This window comes from Schistocerca americana, chromosome 1, assembly GCF_021461395.2.
Source record: "Schistocerca americana isolate TAMUIC-IGC-003095 chromosome 1, iqSchAmer2.1, whole genome shotgun sequence".
Lineage (NCBI taxonomy): Eukaryota > Metazoa > Arthropoda > Insecta > Orthoptera > Acrididae > Schistocerca > Schistocerca americana.
Genome location: NC_060119.1, coordinates 325,805,568 through 325,824,635, shown reverse-complemented (window position 1 = coordinate 325,824,635; position 19,068 = coordinate 325,805,568).

The window sequence follows — 19,068 nt, the reverse complement described above, 5'->3', positions numbered from 1 at the left end:
TCATCTCGGTAATTCAGAAAACTGATCCTCGTATTGAGAGAGCCCTCGCTCATTCACATGTATTTATTCATTCGTTAATTACCTTGTTTTTATTGCTATAGACTAATTAAATCTTTGTAACCTTGCAGTTGGACGGTGCCAATGTGTTTTGCGTTCTTCACTTCTGGTGGCAGGAAGTAATAAACTGCGTAATGGCAGATTCCCCGGTTCCAAACAACGTTCTGTTGATGCTTCCCCTGGTTATGTGGTGAATTTCGGAACTGAAAATCCCCTACTAAATATTCCCAAATATGAATCCCTTGGAATTTGCGTGAAAGGAGCGAACTTCTCTACTTGTCAGCATAATGAAGTCATACATTTATTTTTTTACGAGTACAGCTCCCAGAACGTTGAATACAGGACAAAAAAGCAAATTTCAGCATCTGAGGTTATAAATAAACGATAGAACTGAGCATTTTTCGAAGTAACGTGCCCTTCAATTTAGAGCGAACTCTCATGACATACCACAGCGAAAGTCTTTATGACAGGATTGACTGAACCACAAACCGCCATTTTGTCCCGGATAAAGTTCAGAGGGAACGATAATCGACAGAACAAACCGTCACCGCAATTGTGCTGGGCTACAGTAAGCCATTCCATTTTGCCCGCAGTTTATATCTCTACTTCATTTCACGCCTGGCCGGGTAAAGGTTATTAGCAAAGTTTCAATAAAGTTCTGCGGCGTGGTTTCCGATACGATTCTAATTTGAGCGTGGACTGGCGGGAGCCAACTAGATCGGAATTTGGAGACATGGGATGAATGTACATATATACGTCCTCTTATATACGTACGACAGATATTCAGAGAGAAAGAGAGAGAGAGAGAGAGAGAGAGAGAGAGAGTGAGAGAGAGACAGGAGGATAAGGATGATGAGAGAGGGAGGGAGAGAGGGAGGGATGGGGGCAGAGACTGGGAACAGGCAGGGACTGATGGCTACACGTCGTGATAAACAGAGTGTGAAAACAGGAAACACAAAGTAGAGTGCAAGTATATAGTGTACTGATTCAGTACAACAGAAATAAAATTCGTTTAGCTAATTTCTAGGACGCATAGAAGACCATACGGCTGAACAGAATACTCTGAATTTGCGTATTCGACGAAGTTTATTTTCGCTCACTGAGAGAATGGTTGAGCTGACGATTAGGCGTTTAAACAAGGGTGAAGATGTTGAAGTACTCGCTTTATTTCTGGGAGTAATGTTTCACTTCGGAATTTCACGTACGCGTATCGTAACTTTATTTTTTCTGTGTAGATTTACGTACGTTTTTTTGTTATTTTGTCTAATTTAAATAATCGGGAAACATTCACTGGTTATAGACGGTGTTTAAGAAGCGTTTTTCCTGCAACTTCCAATATAATAGGTTAACTCAATGTTTATTTATATGGGTAAACGTACGAGCGTTACTCTTTTCGAAGAGTTACGAACATAGTTTATGAAGCTATTTTCCAGAGATGAGTTACAATTTTTTAACGTAACTGCTTTTTTCCTGTATCGTGTAGCTGAAATCAACTGTGTACAAATTAATTTAAATAAAATTTCCATCAGTTTTAGTGAGGGAGCTAGATAGATTAGAAGTACAAGGGTGAATCAAACAAACATAATGGCCTGTGTTTAGACTGATGTTATTTTTGTGGAATTTTCATTTAAGGGAGGTGTTCGAGCGATTGCTCATTTTCGTGAACGCGTAAGTAGCTGCGCTCTTTAAACGACCAGATGGCGGTATGTGGAGTTGATGGTGTCAAACCGTCTTTGGGTCTCCTTCCACACAACATTTTATGTGTGGTGAGTACAGTTTAAATTGCCTGCAGTTATAATCCCTAGGTATTTAACTGAATTGAAGACACTTAAATTGGTGCTGTCTATCTTGTAGTCGCAATTTAATGTAATTTTTTTAGTATTTATTCAGAGGACTTCAGACATATTATTGTTTAGGTGCAATAGCCACTATTCGCTCTATATATATATATATATATATATATATATATATATATATATATATATATATATATATAATTTGTTTAAAAGTGAAAAGTTGTTTAAGAGGCCATTACGACACAAAATTTGTTGGCATTTAAATTATTTAATAAGTAACACGTTTCGCGGTACTCTTCAGGCAACAATGGTTGTACAAAAGCATTTGACAAATGTATACACAGATGTTATAGTTCTTTTGCAGAATTTTGGCATGTCATGCCTGGGGAGAAACGTAACTACTATAAGGGAACATTCGCTTCGTGTATTGATCTGTTGTTCACATATTTCTTTTCTTAAACAATCGTTCACTTTGTTCGTGCGTAATGGCTGTCTTCTTGAAGTGTGTTCAGTTACAAACGTTTCTGTAGCTCCTTGCAAGTTATTAACTGATATTCACAAATTTAAAAAGAATACTTAAAACACAATATCACAATCAATGAGGTGGAGGTCAGTTGAAAGATTGTTTCGATTTAACTATAGATATTTCAACCCTGGCGTTGTCATTCAGGTGCGATGTCTTCTATACATGTTACATTTCTATGTTGGTCGACGAAATATATACAATAAGGGAGGCTATGACAGTTTTATGTTAAAATGGGCATAGAAAAAGTATTTTAAAGAAGAGCAAACATATAGCAGGAAGAATTTTTACACACTTCCTATTTTTAACAGTATTGAATTGAAGTTCATGAAGAAATGTATGTTGCTGAAATCTGTAATTTCATTCTAGATCTTCTTTTCTTCACTTTTGGCTGTGGAAGAATATTTCCATTTCCTCGAAGACCTCCATCTCCATCTCTTCTCTTAATTGCACAGTGCATTAAGCTCCATGTGACTCCAAGAGAATGTGCCGCGTCTTCTATGTGTTTCGTTACAGCTGACTTGTTAGCTTTCTCAAGTCAGAAAGAATCATGTTCTTTGAACATGTTTTGAAATTTTTACCTGTTTGGCCAATGAAGAATTTGTTTGAGAGGCCGCTTATTCCTTTATGAATTCATGATTTGCTCAGTTCCTCAGATGACTGTGAGATGTCATGCAAACATTTCTTCCATAAATTGTTGGTGGTGGTAAAAGTGATCCTAACTCCTGTCTTTTTTTAATCAGCAGGACTAATTATGGCTGAAATAACCGTGGCATCCGGTATAATTATACACTTAGGTTTTTGTATGTTGTTGTGGGTGGTGGATGCGTCAGTTCATTACCTTTGCTTTTTGTTATGTGGTGTGAAAATGCATCTCTTTCTTGTTCACAGTAGCCATTTTATCTGCAACTTACCAGACAGTGTTCATTTCTGTCTCACTGACACGAGCAGTGAGCCGGAAGTTCTGTGATTTGTTTAAGGAAGCTATGAATGCATCTATTTAATGTGAGCTGGGATATATAGAACCCTTATCAATGGAAGTCAGTGTGTTTGTTGGTTTTCAGTGTACATTGATGTCCAGGGTCTGGTTTCTGTTAGTTATTGTCATATCTAAAAACAATTGTTATATTTCTGGTGCTCTACAACGAAGTGAATATCTTAGTATAAACTATTCGATCTGCTTAACAAAGTTTCTACATCTTCTTCAGCCCCATTATATATATATATATATATATATATATATATATATATATATATATATATATATGACGAATCAGTCATGTATAAAAATTTCAGCAATAGTTCCACTGAGTCGACTACGTGTTACTAGGTCATTCCCTTGCATGTGAAACAGATATGAGAGGGAACAAATTCTAATACATCTACTAGTTCAGCAACTTCAGCTGTGGATATCATCTAGTAATTTAATAAATTGTATTTACTTGTATTTATGGATTCTTCCATAAGTATGATGCTGTATAAGTTTACCATATCTAGGAAAATAAAGTTTGTATTGATTGGGATCAGAACTTCTTCGATGCTTTGAATTGTTTTGTAATGGTTTTTCTACTGAATAAGAGGTTGGAAATTTGTATATTTGTTTTGTAAAACTGAATGTAGCTGTTTATAACTTTTTAGCCAGGACATTTCATATAAATAATAATGGGTGGCCATGCGGTTCTAGGCGCTACAGTCTGGAGCCGAGCGACCGCTATGGTCGCAGGTTCGAAGCCTGCCTCGGGCATGTATGTGTGTGATGTCTTTAGGTTAGTTAGGTTTAATTAGTTCTAAGTTCTAGGCGACTGATGACCTCAGAAGTTAAGTCGCATAGTGCTCAGCGCCAATACAGACATTAGTTTTGCGAATTTTGGTTAGCACTGCGACTTTCCAGAGATGTGATTCATTATTGTTAATCTGTAGGTGTCTTTACTCGTGAGCAAGAAATGTGTTTTATTAAAATTCTTCTAATGCAGAACTGTGTGGGAGCATGTGAGATATCTTGTATGTGGGCATGTTGAAAAAAATCATGCAATTTATTTACGTATTCACATCTGTCAATAACCACTACTAGAATCTTTATCGGCTTTCATTGTTCAAAATGGTTCAAATGGCTCTGAGCACTATGGGACTTAACTTCAGAGCTCATGAATCCCCTAGAACTTACAACTACTTAAACCTAACTAACCTAAAGACATCACACACATCCATGCCTGAGGCAGGATTCGAACCTGCGACCGTAGCGGTCGCGCGGTTCCAGACTGTAGCGCCTAGAACCGCTCGGCCACCCCAGCCGACAGCTTTCATTGTATGTGCCTCATTGAGCTTCTTGATATTTTTAAGCAACTGGTTCTACAGTTCAGCAGTTTTTACTGGATATTCGTTTGAGTAGTATTTCTCTCTTAAATTACTTGATTTGTGAACTCATAGTACTTGTTCCGTTTTCTTCAGTTTAGAAAGGTCAGGTGCCATAACCACTCTTGGGAAGAATCTATGAGAGCTCTGATTCTTCATGGTAGAGGTTCAAGAGGTGGATTAAAACTCATGGTGAAAGAATATCAGTGACAAGATTCGCTGATGTGAAGAAAATTATAGGATGTATTGACTGAAGTGGACAATCTAATGCGTAAACAAAATGGATTGAGAGTAAATGAGAGAAACACCATTGTAATGTGAAGTAGCAGGATGAAAAGAGTGAGAAACTTAATGTCAGAGTTGGCAATCACAAAGTAGAAGAAGTTAAGGAATTCTGCTATCTAGGCAGCAAAATAACCCGTTATGAACAGAGCAAGGAGGACATAAAAATCAGACTAGCACCGGCAAAGGGGCATTTCTGGCCAAGAAAAATCTACTACTATCAATCATAGGCCTAAATTTGAAGAACAAGTTTCTGGGAATTACGTCTGGAGCCTTGGATGGTAATAAAACATGGACTGTGGAAACACCCGAACAGAAGAGAATCGAATCATTTGAGATGTGAGCGGACCAGGTAAGAAATGAAGAGGTCGTCCGCAGAATTGGCGAGGAAAGTAATATACAGAAAACACTTCCACAAAGAAAAGATAGAATGATAAGACATCTGTTAAGACATGAGGGAATCAATTCTGTGATACCACAGAGGGAGCTATAGAGGGTAAAATCTGTACAGGAAGACAGGGATTGGAGCACATCTAGCAAATAATACAGAACATAGGCTGCATGTGCTACTCTGAGATGAGAAGGTCACAGGAGAGGTACATGTGGCGGGCCGCATCACACTAGTCAGAAAACTAATGATTAAAAAAAATCTTTGTGTAGTTTATACACTGCTTTAGTAGCTCATCTCCACTTCCTTTCAGAATTGTTACATCATCTGCATGTACAGGGATATTAAGTTTGAAATGGTAGGGAACTGGGATCTGTGAGTGGTAAGGCGCTGGATGTAAAGAAAATAATCCGTACATTGCATGTTTTATAATAGCATAGAGAATTTAAAAGATAAAAAGAGAAAAAAAACGATCATTGAATTTCATAACATCAGAATACTGCCTCAGAAGCGTTAACGAAACTGAAATTACGTTTTACTTAAAATTCGATTCTACAAAGATCATAGTGCGATTATAAAATAAACCTTATAAACAACCAAATGCACAGGATGATAGATAATTCTGTACTGGCTCTAAAATAAAATTAGGCCATTAGTAAATTCACATGCATAATTAAGGAAAGACTAATCCAAAACAATGGGGCTGAAAGACGTGTATTAACCAACACGTCAAAACCAGCTTCAAGTTAGCATACGCCCAGAGGGTTGCTAAAATATACTTAAAGACACAATATAAAATATACGTGAGTAGCAAAAATCATAAGGACCCAAACGTTTCAGAGGAAATGAGAGCATACAACTGAGTCATTTGACCCCCAAGTTTTTTAGCATAGTAGAAACTTATGTAACTAAGTAAACTACAAACTCCTTCAACTCTTTTTATCCTAACTGACAATATGTGAACTTAAAAAAAAGCAGTGCAATTACAATTTGCATATAAACGTCTTACAATTTAAAAAAATATAAAACACGACACTTAGTATCGCCCACAATGGTCAGCAGAATAGGACAGTTTATGGGAAGATCACCAAACGAAACTCAGTAGCAAAACAGAGGTTCTTTATCGAACTGCAGCAGACACTTAACAGCATGACGCTCGCCGTAGTTCCTGAATCAGGCTCAGGAGAATTTAGGACAGTGTATGTTGGTACATCAACCAAGCAGTGCAGTAGGAAGCAGGCTTAGCCGAATTATAGAGTATGGCTCGGTACTGCACAGACAAAGGGAAATGACGACCCTCCAGGACGTATTGTCACGCTTCTTAGAGTAAATATCAGCTATCCAAATCCAACTACAGCAAGCAAGCCCAGGGAGCTGTCCAGCAAGGCTCCTTCTGTGTCACTCAGCCAGCAGAGAGCCCCTCGTGTCAGCTGCCCACGGGATGCTGCAATGGCGCCACCCCATGAGATACCAGAGTAACAATAACTAAGCAGAGAAACCAAAGATGCTAGCACAGGTGTCGAGGTGAGCGTAGACACGGCTCGAACATATTTATTTCTACCAGTCTGTATATGAAGATTTACTACCTGCCTCTAAGTTTTAATCAAAGCATTTATATAGTGTAGCGTGAGCTACGGCTTTTCGTCTACCTAGACAGGCTCTTTCAAAAAATGGACTCATTGAGGCGACGGAGTAGATAGATAATATTCCGAACCGGAATCCATCTCTCGAAGCGTACCGTTTCCGTCCTAAAGCCATTGTAAAACATCTTGGTAACGAGACTACTTTTACAAATAATTTTTTTATGCTTGACTCAGAATCTCACTTGCTGAACAATTTCTCTTATTAGTAATCAAATAAAGAAAAAGGAAACTTAAACAGTTATCCCAGACAATATGTTTACAGCTGAACTTAAACCGTTTTCGTCCTTTTCAAAGGAGAATTAACATTCTGATACACTACAGGTAATGTTCGATGTGCCGACATCCAAATTCGGTGCACACATTGTACCTAGGAATTATGTTGGTACACACGCTCTCTCATACCTGGTGTCTCTGCAAGCTGTCCTGTATCGACGACAACTTGTACCACCAGATCTTCTTCTGTCTACAAGAGTCTTACAAACTCTTCATTTGACACCAGAGGGAAAAATCTAGTTGAGTCAGATCCGGTGAGCTTCGAGGCCATGCGATTGGATCACTTCGGACTATCCATCTGTGTCCGAATCGCTGGTCCTGATGTTCCCGAACATGACGTAGAACTTATTGGATCCCTCGTCATGCAGAAACCACATGTCTTGACAAACGTTCAGTGGCACAGCATCCAACAACACGGCCAGTATTTGTTTTAGGAAGATCACGTAGATGGGAACCATGAGCTTGCATGGAAGCATGTATGGTACAGTCACATGACCATAGTGAATATCTGCCCACACATTGATACCAAATCTATGTTGGAATCTCTGTACATGCATGAGATACGGCTTTTAGTCTGCACAGACGTGGCTGTTTCGAGAACTGAGAACATAGACCCTAGTAAATTTACATTCATCTGTGAAGAGAATTCGCCAAGGATATATCAGGGGGTCGTTGACCGAGAGGCGCAGAAAATGGGTACAGAACTCGACATGTCATGCAAATTCAATTGGCATTAGTGACTGTGTCCTCTGGAGTTGGTATGGGTCTATTTGTTGGCCATGCAAAACATAGACGATGCTGGGAGCAACATCAATTGCATGCGCAATTTCTAGTGTTCTCGTGTTGACGAGTTCTCTTTAACGTGCTGCAGTGTGACCTCTTCCAGTTCGGGTGTCGGGCGACTCTTCGGAGCACCACATACACGCCTCCTGACGGTTAAGGCACCACTCTCTCGAAGCGTGATTGTGGTAAACTGGGTATGCGATGAAGTCAGACGTTGTGGATAACTACACTCCTGGAAATGGAAAAAAGAACACATTGACACCGGTGTGTCAGACCCACCATACTTGCTCCGGACACTGCGAGAGGGCTGTACAAGCAATGATCACACGCACGGCACAGCGGACACACCAGGAACCGCGGTGTTGGCCGTCGAATGGCGCTAGCTGCGCAGCATTTGTGCACCGCCGCCGTCGGTGTCAGCCAGTTTGCCGTGGCATACGGAGCTCCATCGCAGTCTTTAACACTGGTAGCATGCCGCGACAGCGTGGACGTGAACCGTATGTGCAGTTGACGAACTTTGAGCGAGGCCGTATAATGGGCATGCGGGAGGCCGGGTGGACGTACCGCCGAATTGCTCAACACGTGGGGCGTGAGGTCTCCACAGTACATCGATGTTGTCGCCAGTGGTCGGCGGAAGGTGCACGTGCCCGTCGACCTGGGACCGGACCGCAGCGACGCACGGATGCACGCCAAGACCGTAGGATCCTACGCAGTGCCGTAGGGGACCGCACCGCCACTTCCCAGCAAATTAGGGACACTGTTGCTCCTGGGGTATCGGCGAGGACCATTCGCAACCGTCTCCATGAAGCTGGGCTATGGTCCCGCACACCGTTAGGCCGTCTTCCGCTCACGCCCCAACATCGTGCAGCCCGCCTCCAGTGGTGTCGCGACAGGCGTGAATGGAGGGACGAATGGAGACGTGTCGTCTTCAGCGATGAGAGTCGCTTCTGCCTTGGTGCCAATGATGGTCGTATGCGTGTTTGGCGCCGTGCAGGTGAGCGCCACAATCAGGACTGCATACGACCGAGGCACACAGGGCCAACACCCGGCATCATGGTGTGGGGAGCGATCTCCTACACTGGCCGTGCACCACTGGTGATCGTCGAGGGGACACTGAATAGTGCACGGTACATCCAAACCGTCATCGAACCCATCGTTCTACCATTCCTAGACCGGCAAGGGAACTTGCTGTTCCAACAGGACAATGCACGTCCGCATGTATCCCGTGCCACCCAACGTGCTCTAGAAGGTGTAAGTCAACTACCCTGGCCAGCAAGATCTCCGGATCTGTCCCCCATTGAGCATGTTTGGGACTGGATGAAGCGTCGTCTCACGCGGTCTGCACGTCCAGCACGAACGCTGGTCCAACTGAGGCGCCAGGTGGAAATGGCATGGCAAGCCGTTCTACAGGACTACATCCAGCATCTCTACGATCGTCTCCATGGGAGAATAGCAGCCTGCATTGCTGCGAAAGGTGGATATACACTGTACTAGTGCCGACATTGTGCATGCTCTGTTGCCTGTGTCTATGTGCCTGTGGTTCTGTCAGTGTGATCATGTGATGTATCTGACCCCAGGAATGTGTCAATAAAGTTTCCCCTTCCTGGGACAATGAATTCACGGTGTTCTTATTTCAATTTCCAGGAGTGTATCTTGGTAAAGGCGACGAGCAGCTCTTCCATTACCGTGTGATTCGCCGTACAGAAGTATCAGATCGGTGTATTCTGCAAAAGTGTATTTAGCCACTTTACCCTAACATTTACAGACACATGAATCAGGCTCTAACCAGGTCAGAGAGACAGGACACACGTCAAACGATTTCAGCCGATCCGACCTAAGCGCTCTGCGCCATGGCTATCCTACTCATGGAGGTAAGAATAGAGGGAGACGCCGTGACGTCACAGCTGTGAAGCTATGTGAAGCCGAGGGTAGCCATCTCAGTCAGACCAAAACATTGCTGCTGTAAGCTTGTGTGCATAGGCTTGTCGCTCGCTTTTGGAAGGATTTTGCGCTATTATGGTGACTTGTGTGGTGTTCGGATGTACGAATCGTTCTGATAGTGATGCGAAATCGAAGGGAATAACATTTCATGTGTAAGTTGTCTCGTTAAGTGTGATTTTACAACTTCATTGTGAATGAACGTGTGCTACATCGGTACTTGTACTATAGCGTGTTTTTCTCCTGTATGATTTTAATTTCCTAAAAATGAAAGTCGGAAAGCTCTGTGGGAGAATGCCGTGAGGAGGAAGAATTGGCGTGCGTCTAAATGGAGCACTATATGTTCTCAGCATTTCCGAGAAGAGGACATAGACCGAACTTCCCTTTCAACAGTAAGGCTCCGAGAAAATGCTGTACCATCAGCTTTCCCTACACACCCAAAACATTTGCAAAAGGTATGTTAATTCAAAGAATTAAATTCTTAGTTTTCAAGTTCACGTTTCAGTATAATACGTACGTATCGTCGATAATCGAAGTGTTGAGTAACTCACTTTGTCTTCATCATGTACCAAATTAAAAGCTAACACTACAGCAACTGGCGTAAAGTACAGGCCTAAACAGGACACTGTGTAGATTTGCCATTCTATGTACCGTATTTCAGTAGATATTGGTGGTAATGAACAGTGTTTCCCATTAGTGTAACGTAACTGAAATGTCCCAGTACGTATTACAAACAAGATGTATTTATGGGGCTTTGGAGGGAGGGTATAGCTAACTTAGGTTTCAGTTTCTATTATTTAGTTTGTGATACACGTTTATTAGTGAATTAACAAAATTGTATCGTTTACATTGAAGACTAGCTATTCGTAATATTGCATTAAAAACTATTTTTAATCAGAAGAGACGCGGAATTTCGCCTTTACGAGATTTTATTTTAAACAAAAACTTTGAAACAACCAATCTGATGACGTTACATGCGTATTTGGTGCAATTAGCGACTGTAATACTCGCAGCTCTATAGCACACTGGCAATGTTTTGGTCAGAGTGTCATGGCAGCAAGCCGCGCCCCCACGGCTTCAAAACGTAGTACGGCTGGGATATGTAGCGCCACCTCCCCTTATTCTTACCTCCATGATCATGCTGCATACCTGCCTAGCAAACACGTCCGCAGCTCGTGGTCTAGTGGAAAGTGTCGCCTTTCGCTTCGAACGAGCAGGTCGACGTTAACTTCCACCTGTGCCGCAGCGCCGCTTGTGTCGAAGCTACTCAGTCTTGTTGGTGTACCGGCCGGTGTCACATCGTAGTTGCGTAGCGGAGTTTGTTGTCGTTATCCTCTTGGCTGCGGTGTTTTCTGCCCGCGCCATGGTGTCTGTCGAGTCTCTTAAGTCTGTTCCTCGTCGAGGTACTGTTCGTTTCAGCTTTGACAAGATTACGCGTCGTGTCAGCCCGGCTCTAAATTCATGATTGGTTGGCTAATGTTATCCGTGTTACACCTGATCAGGTAGATACTGCTTACTTTGATTCCGATTTGTATGCGTTCTTTGTGAAGTTTTATGATCCCGTTCAAGTAGAACGGCTTCTCTCTCGGGTTGGTTTTAAAGAGTTGTTTAAACATCGAGATGGTTACGTTAGCCAAATCCTCCTTGAAAATGCGACACGCACTCGAGTATACTCCGCTTAGAATTTATAACCTTCCTCCTGAAGTGGACGATTCATTTCTTAAACCAGCGTTGCTTCCGTTTGGAGTAATGCGGCATATCCAACGGGAGCGCTGGTCAGCACAACATCGCTTCCAGTGTTATAATGGTCTCGGGACTGTGGACATGCGCGTTAAAAAGAGCAATCCTTCCTACTCAACTGTTTGTGGTTACCGGATCAATGTTACATATGCAGGGCAAGAAGGAACTTGTTTTCTCTGTAACGAAAGCGGTCATCTCAGATCCGAATGTCCGCGCAGTTCTACTGTTCTGACGTCGTCGTGTCAAAAAAGTCTTCCTTTAACGTTAGCAGACATAGTATCTTTGCAGTCAGGTGTGAATCAGCCTGCAGCTTTAAGCGATGTAGGGGCAACATTAGCCCCTACTCCTTGCGAATTTCCACCCTTACCGGCGCATCCCAGTGCTGCCTCTGTTCATGAGGGGACGACGACTCCCGCAGCGCACGTCAAACGCCGGCGGACTGAGGACGGTACAGATTGCGAGGACGCCCCACTCCAGTCTCGTTCTTCTGATACGGCGTTGACAGAGGGTGCACCTTGTGGCGGTAATGAGTTGTCTACTGGCGTTAATTGCGATTCCAGTATTACTAGAGATGATGTAGCTGTTCCTGTTCATGTTGAAATGTGTTTTGAATCTGCGTCCCCCACTTCACCCGTAGACACGACGGTTCCCGTGAGTTCAGATGTTCCCGCAGCGACGTTGCCTGCTGGCCGGTTTTTACAGTGTTCCAGTGAAATACCACCCCTCCTACACGCTGAGACGGTGGAGCATTAGGAATCTACGGGTTCTCTTCCTGATGATAAGGTGATGCCATCCGACACCGGCACCGCATTACCTGTCTCTTCTGTACATGACGTTGCTGTTAGTCGTTCTGAGTTGTGCTCCCCGATTTCCGTTGAGCGCAATGGCGATGGCTCCTCTATCAAATCGGAGTTTGACGTGCCCCCGACTCTTCCACATCAAGAGTATATGTTTCACGGAAAGATGTGAAAAAGCGTTTTCAACCTGCACGTGTAGCGGCGCATTGTAAAAAGAAAAATGAGGATTCCTCGGCTTCCGGTGGAGACGATTAGAATTATACCTTCTTTCCACCCGCCTCCGGACGTTGAGGAGAGAAGGACGTGATGAGTGCACTTTCCTTAGTGTTGTTTCATTGACCTTACATGTGTTAACGGATGCAGGCATATACATTTGTAACTCTCAACGTTAATAGAATATGTTCCCAATTACGGTTTGCTGCGTTATCCCAATTTATTTACGGTTCCCAAGCTGATATCATGTGTTTACAAGAGGTATTATTTGGTGTGTTTTGTCTTCCTGAATACAATATGCTTTCAATGTCGCGCCTGAAAATTCTACCGGTATGGCTTTGCTTTATCGATATGGAATCCCGCTGACGGACTTCGAAATGCTAGATGATGGTCGCGGTATAGGCTGTACTTTTTATGACCTCACCTTAATTTTTCTTTACGCTCCGTCTGGATCCGGTCGTTCATCCGAACGCGCGCAGTTTTATACGGAAGGAGTTGGTTATTTACTCCGACGGAACCCACGCAATGTTTCGTTGGGGGGTGATTTTAACTGCATCTTACGTCGTGTAGATCAGACCTCCAATTATACAACTTGTCGTGAACTTAATGATATGGTGACGTCTTTGCATCTCCAAGATGCTTAGGTTTGCAGATGTCCTACGTTGGTGTGGTTTACGTTTTTTACAGCTACTTCAAGTAGCCGACTGGACCGCTTTTATTTATCTGCCCCCATATGTAGTCAGCTTCTATCGATTGATGTAATTCCTGCCAGTTTCACCGATCACTATGCTGTTTCAATGACTTTTAACCACGTCCTGCAGCGGGTCCACCTTCCGCGCCCTTTATGGAAGCTAAACACTCTACATTTCACGGACCCCTCTCTGGAAGGCATCATCGCAGACACTTGGCGGCGGACAACCCAGTACCAGCCGCGTTATCCCTCACTTCTAGAATGGTGGGTTACCTTTGCCAAACGCTGGATTCGAAATGCACTCCAGCATCTTAGCACTGAAAAAGCAGCTGAAATAAGACGGACTAGGGAATTCTATTATGCCGTCCTTCGCGATCTTTACGATAATGCTCATGAGAGTCGTCGACGTCCACAGTGTGAAGGCAAAACTTCTAAAACTCAAACTTAGGCAAGTGGATGATGTCCGATTCCGTTCCAAGCCTCGTTCAATCGTACAGGATGAATCGACCTCTGTCTATCGCCTTCTTCGGCTTCCCAAGCTTTCTCAAAAGACGTGTCTTACTACCATTCGGCCTCTAGATGGGCGTGAGTGGCCCTCCCAATCTGATATCATGCTTGAACTTCACCAGTTCTTTTCCGAACTTAATACTGAAGTGGTTCCAGACTGTCCACCGTCCGTTGATTTTACCTCCCTCCTTCTATAGTGTTGTTACTCCAGATATCCAGGAAGAGCTTTTCTCTGTGTTCCATCAAGGCGATATACTTGATATTGTGGCCGGCCGGAGTGGCCGAGCGGTTCTAGGCGCTACAGTCTGGAGCCGCGCGACCGCTACGGTCGCAGGTTCGAATCCTGCCTCGGGCATGATGTGTGTGATGTCCTTAGGTTAGTTAGGTTAATGTAGTTCTAAGTTCTAGGGGACTGATGACCTCAGCAGTTAAGTCCCATAGTACTCAGAGCCATTTGAACCATTTGAACTTGATATTGTGGCTCGTTCTCCCTCCCACGAATCGCCTGGCTTCGATGAAATTCCCAAAGAATTTTATATTTGGTTCTGGTCCCTGATAGGAGATACGATAACTGCTATGTGAATGAAGTATTTCATGAGGCCTTCTCCCGCCCAGCTTTAAGGTTGCTAAAATTGTCCTGATACCTAAAAAGCCGGGACGTACAGACGCCATGCGTCTGGATCATGTTCACCCGATACCTCCCTTCAGCTATGATTATAAAATAGTGGCGTGAGCGCTAAATAGCCGACTATCGGTGTTGTTGGCTACCATCATTGTGATGCATCAATGTTATCTTCCGGGTCGTACTCCCCTGACTCCCGTTGCTGAACGTCGTGATGTAATTTCGGGCCGGCTGAAGTGGCCGTGCGGTTAAAGGCGCTGCAGTCTGGAACCGCAAGACCGCTACGGTCGCAGGTTCGAATCCTGCCTCGGGCATGGATGTTTGCGATGTCCTTAGGTTAGTTAGGTTTAACTAGTTCTAAGTTCTAGGGGACTAATGACCTCAGCAGTTGAGTCCCATAGTGCTCAGAGCCATTTGAACCATTTTTGTAATTTCGGTTGCTTCCACCATTCCCGTGCCCAGCGCTTTTCATTGTTTTTCACCAAGCTTTCGACCGCATTAATCATGGCTTCCTTACATGAGTACTGACAACTGTTAGTTTTTAACGATGCTGCACGGCGACTGTTTAGCTCTCTGATTTCTGGTATTCGGGCGCCTATTGACGTAAATGGCCGTCTTACTTCCCCCATCGCAGTGTGTCAGGGCGTCCTTCAAGGGAGTCCATTATCTATGTCGCTCTACGTGGAGTTTCTGGAACCCTTATTGCGATCTATACATGCTCGTTTGGGTGGCTGGTCGCTGTTGGGAGAAAGGTTTACCGTTCGTGCATATGCTGATGATATACCACTGATGAAGGAAGCTTTGGATGCCTTTTGCCGTCTTGTGGGAGCGCGGGCTAATTCCCAGAAATGTCGCTTATTCCGTTTGCGAGCATTTGATGCTGTTGAAATTCCATGGGCTTTGATGGTCACACGATATCGATCGTTAGGTGTTATAATTGACAGTTGTCCGCTAAAGATGGCTACGATAAACTGGAAGTCTGTCACGGATAAGATTCAGGGAGTAATCATTGAACACAAGCGTCGCTACCTCTTATTTCTTCATAATGTCCGCGCCATGGGAACGTATGTGTTAAGTAAGGCTTATTTTATTGCACAAACCTCTTCACTTCTTGGGATGGTGCACCGCAAGTAGAAAAGTTTAACTGGCAGGTTTATCTGGCACAACTCTAAATTTCGCGTGCGTTGTGGAGACATGGCGCGCCCCCGTCTGCTGGGAGGTTTGGGCCTCCCAGACATTCGGGTTAAGGCTTCTGTCTTATTCATCCGTCGCACCATTTTAACACGTCTACGGGCTCCTCAGTCACTTACAGCTCACCTTCATGACTGTATCCGACTGGCGAGTTTAAAACTTCCAGTAGATATTGGTAGGATTAGTTATGAACTACGACACGTTAAGGAACTTTTTCCTGAAGTCAGTTATTTAGGAGTAAATATCCTTTCCCAAGCGAATCTCTCCCTAAAAATGCTGTTAAGCCGCTGGGCAGTTCCTCATAGTATTCCCTTTGTGGAAGCCCTGTCGACAGAAACGAATTGGAAGATTGTTTGCTCTAACGTTAGCCTCCCGATTTTCCCGATGGAAGTGACGCCCTCGTGGCACCAAGTTGGTCATGATATTGTACCTATCAACTTGGGACTTTTCCTTATTGGCGTCAATGTGACAGATCGCTGCAATCGTTGCCATAAAACTGATGCATTATATCATCGGTTGATCTCATGCGGTCATGAACATTGGAGGTGACTTCGCCGACACCTGGCTTTTCTCCTCAGGACGTCGGAGGCGGCTATCTCGAGGGAGATTCTCGTGCGACCCGATACAACCTTCTTTCCCCAATCTAAGAACAATGCCATCATTTGGCTTGTTGGACATTATGTCCACTACGTGATGGTGAGTGGATATGACGCAGATCCGTGTGCTTTTTTCCAATACACGGCCACAGCACATTGGACGGTGCTCAGGATGCCACGTTATCGTGAGCTTTTTTCTAATATGCTGTATCTTGTTTTTCATCGACAAGGAGTTGGATGAGTTGAAATCCCCCCCCCCCTTTTTTTTGTGAACACTCTTGTTTATATTTAAATGTTACACGATGTAGCAGTGACGGAAGAAACAAGTTGTGGCACGTTGAACTTAACGCCATATTCCGACATATAAGTTTTCTGATTTAACCCTTTTGTTTTTGTCGAAATGACTTCGTTTGTTTTATTTTAGATGATTGCCTTAAGTAAGAGCTTTGGAGGAAAAAAAAGAAAAAAATGTGGCTAGTGTTGCTGCCTCTGGATCAAGCGGTCCCGGGTTCCATTCCCGGCCGGGGTGGGGAGAGGGGGGAACTGAGTGTGTTTATCATCATTTCATCATCATCATCATATAATTATTGATTGTGGCTAGGTTGAATTGTGTAAAAATTGGGTTTTTGTAAGTGCGCTGATGACCGCACAGTTGAGCGAGTGCCCCACAAACCAAACATCATCATCATCATACCAAGTACACGTGTTTACAAATGGCGGTAGCACAGAAACGAGTCGTTTCTGGACATCATTTCCAATTTTCCAATCTTGCATTTCCTATCGGTCAAAATAAAAAAATAATAAATAAAAAAAGTGTGTGAAATCTTACGGGACTTAACTGCTAATGTCATCAGTCCCTAAGCTTACACACTTCTTAACCTAAATTATCCTAAGGACAGACACACACTCCCATCTCCGAGGGTGGACTCGAACCCCTACCGGAACCAGCCGCACAGTCCAAGACTGCGGCGCCTAGACCGCTCAGCTAATCCCGCGCGGCCCAAAGTAATGAGCTTATCGGAAGAGACACGTTGGAAATCACTCTAATTGGGGTTTTAGTGAAGAAGAATATTTGCTTACAACGGTATCATCTCCACCAAATGGGAATACGGACGAAGCCAATTCCGTATAACCTTTAGTGTCGTTCATACCCTACACTAGTCCTAGAAGTTTGTACGGGGACTATTAGAGATTTCTCCAGTTTTACTGTCGTCACTCGTATTGATATTTTTGTCTCCTTCTATAAGATTTTTCTTGCTTCAATAGGATCTGTGGGATACCCAGCTGTAATCATTATGTCCCATACTTTCTTCTGTTCACACTGTCAAAAACTTTTCCGAAGGCAGTAAAGGAAATATGTGCCTCTAAATTTACCTCTCGTCGTTCCTCTAAAATTATTTTTTGTGGCAAATGTGTTATCACTGCATAAACTGACTTTCTAGAGTCGACTTTGGTCTTCTAATAGGAGAGGCACAATTATTAATTATTTTTGTAAACATTTTATAGACTGAGATTGGGACACTAATTCCACTATAACTATCACAGTTTTTTCTGTTTAAAAACTGATATCACTTCCGATATATTCCGAAAGTTCGTTATTTTACACGAGAGCCAACATTCATTTGAAAGAACGTAATTATCGTGAGTCACAAAAGTGGCCGGAATATTTTAGTAGTTCCATATTAATACCGCATGGTCCACACAAGCGCTTTCCAATTTCTAACAGTTTTTAAAACCACTTGCAGTTCATCTGCTGTAGTACTAATACATACATCAAGAAAAGTTTTGCATCATCCCAGTTCCCAGAACTGAAGACAGACCTTGATATTGTTGATATTGTATTACCGGAACAGTCCTTTTGACTGTTCAGAGATGTCACTAATTCCGCCCAGAGACGTAAACAACCATGCATGAGCATCCCCTATTAGACGGAGAGGGTCCGACAGCCGATCAGTTCCAGTCGTTCCACCAGGATGGAGGTACACGGCTCCTGTTGTCTGTAGTTCAACCATGCCTAAACAGCCAATACCGCGGTTCGATCGCGTCCGCATTGATACTTTGTGCCAGGAAGGGCTCTCAACAAGGAAAGTGTCGAGGCGTCTCGGAGTGCACCAAAGCGATGTTGTTCGGACATGGAGAAGATACAGAGAGACAGGGACTGTCGATGACATGCCTCACTCAGGCCGCCCAAGGGCTACTACTGCAGTGGATGACCGCTACCTATGGATTATGGCTCGGAGGAACCATGGCAGCAACGCCACTACGTTGCATAATGCTTTTCTTGCAGCAACAGGACGTCATGTTACGACTAAAACTGTGCACAATAGGCTGCATGATGCACAACTCCACTCCCGACGTCCATGGCGTGGTCTATCTTTGCAACCACGACACTATGCAGTGCGGTACAGATGGACCCAACAACATGCTGAATGGACCGCTCAGGATTGGCATCACGTCCTCTTCGCCGATGAGTGTCGCATATGCCTTCAACCAGACAATGATCGGAGACGTGTTTGGAGGCAACCCGGTCAGGCTGAATGCCTTAGACGCACTCTCCAGCGAGTGCAGCAAGGTAGCGGTTCCCTGCTGTTTTGGGGTGGTATTATGTGGGGCCGACGTACGCCGCTGGTGGTCATGGAAGGCGCTGTAACGGCTCTACGATACGTGAATGCTGTC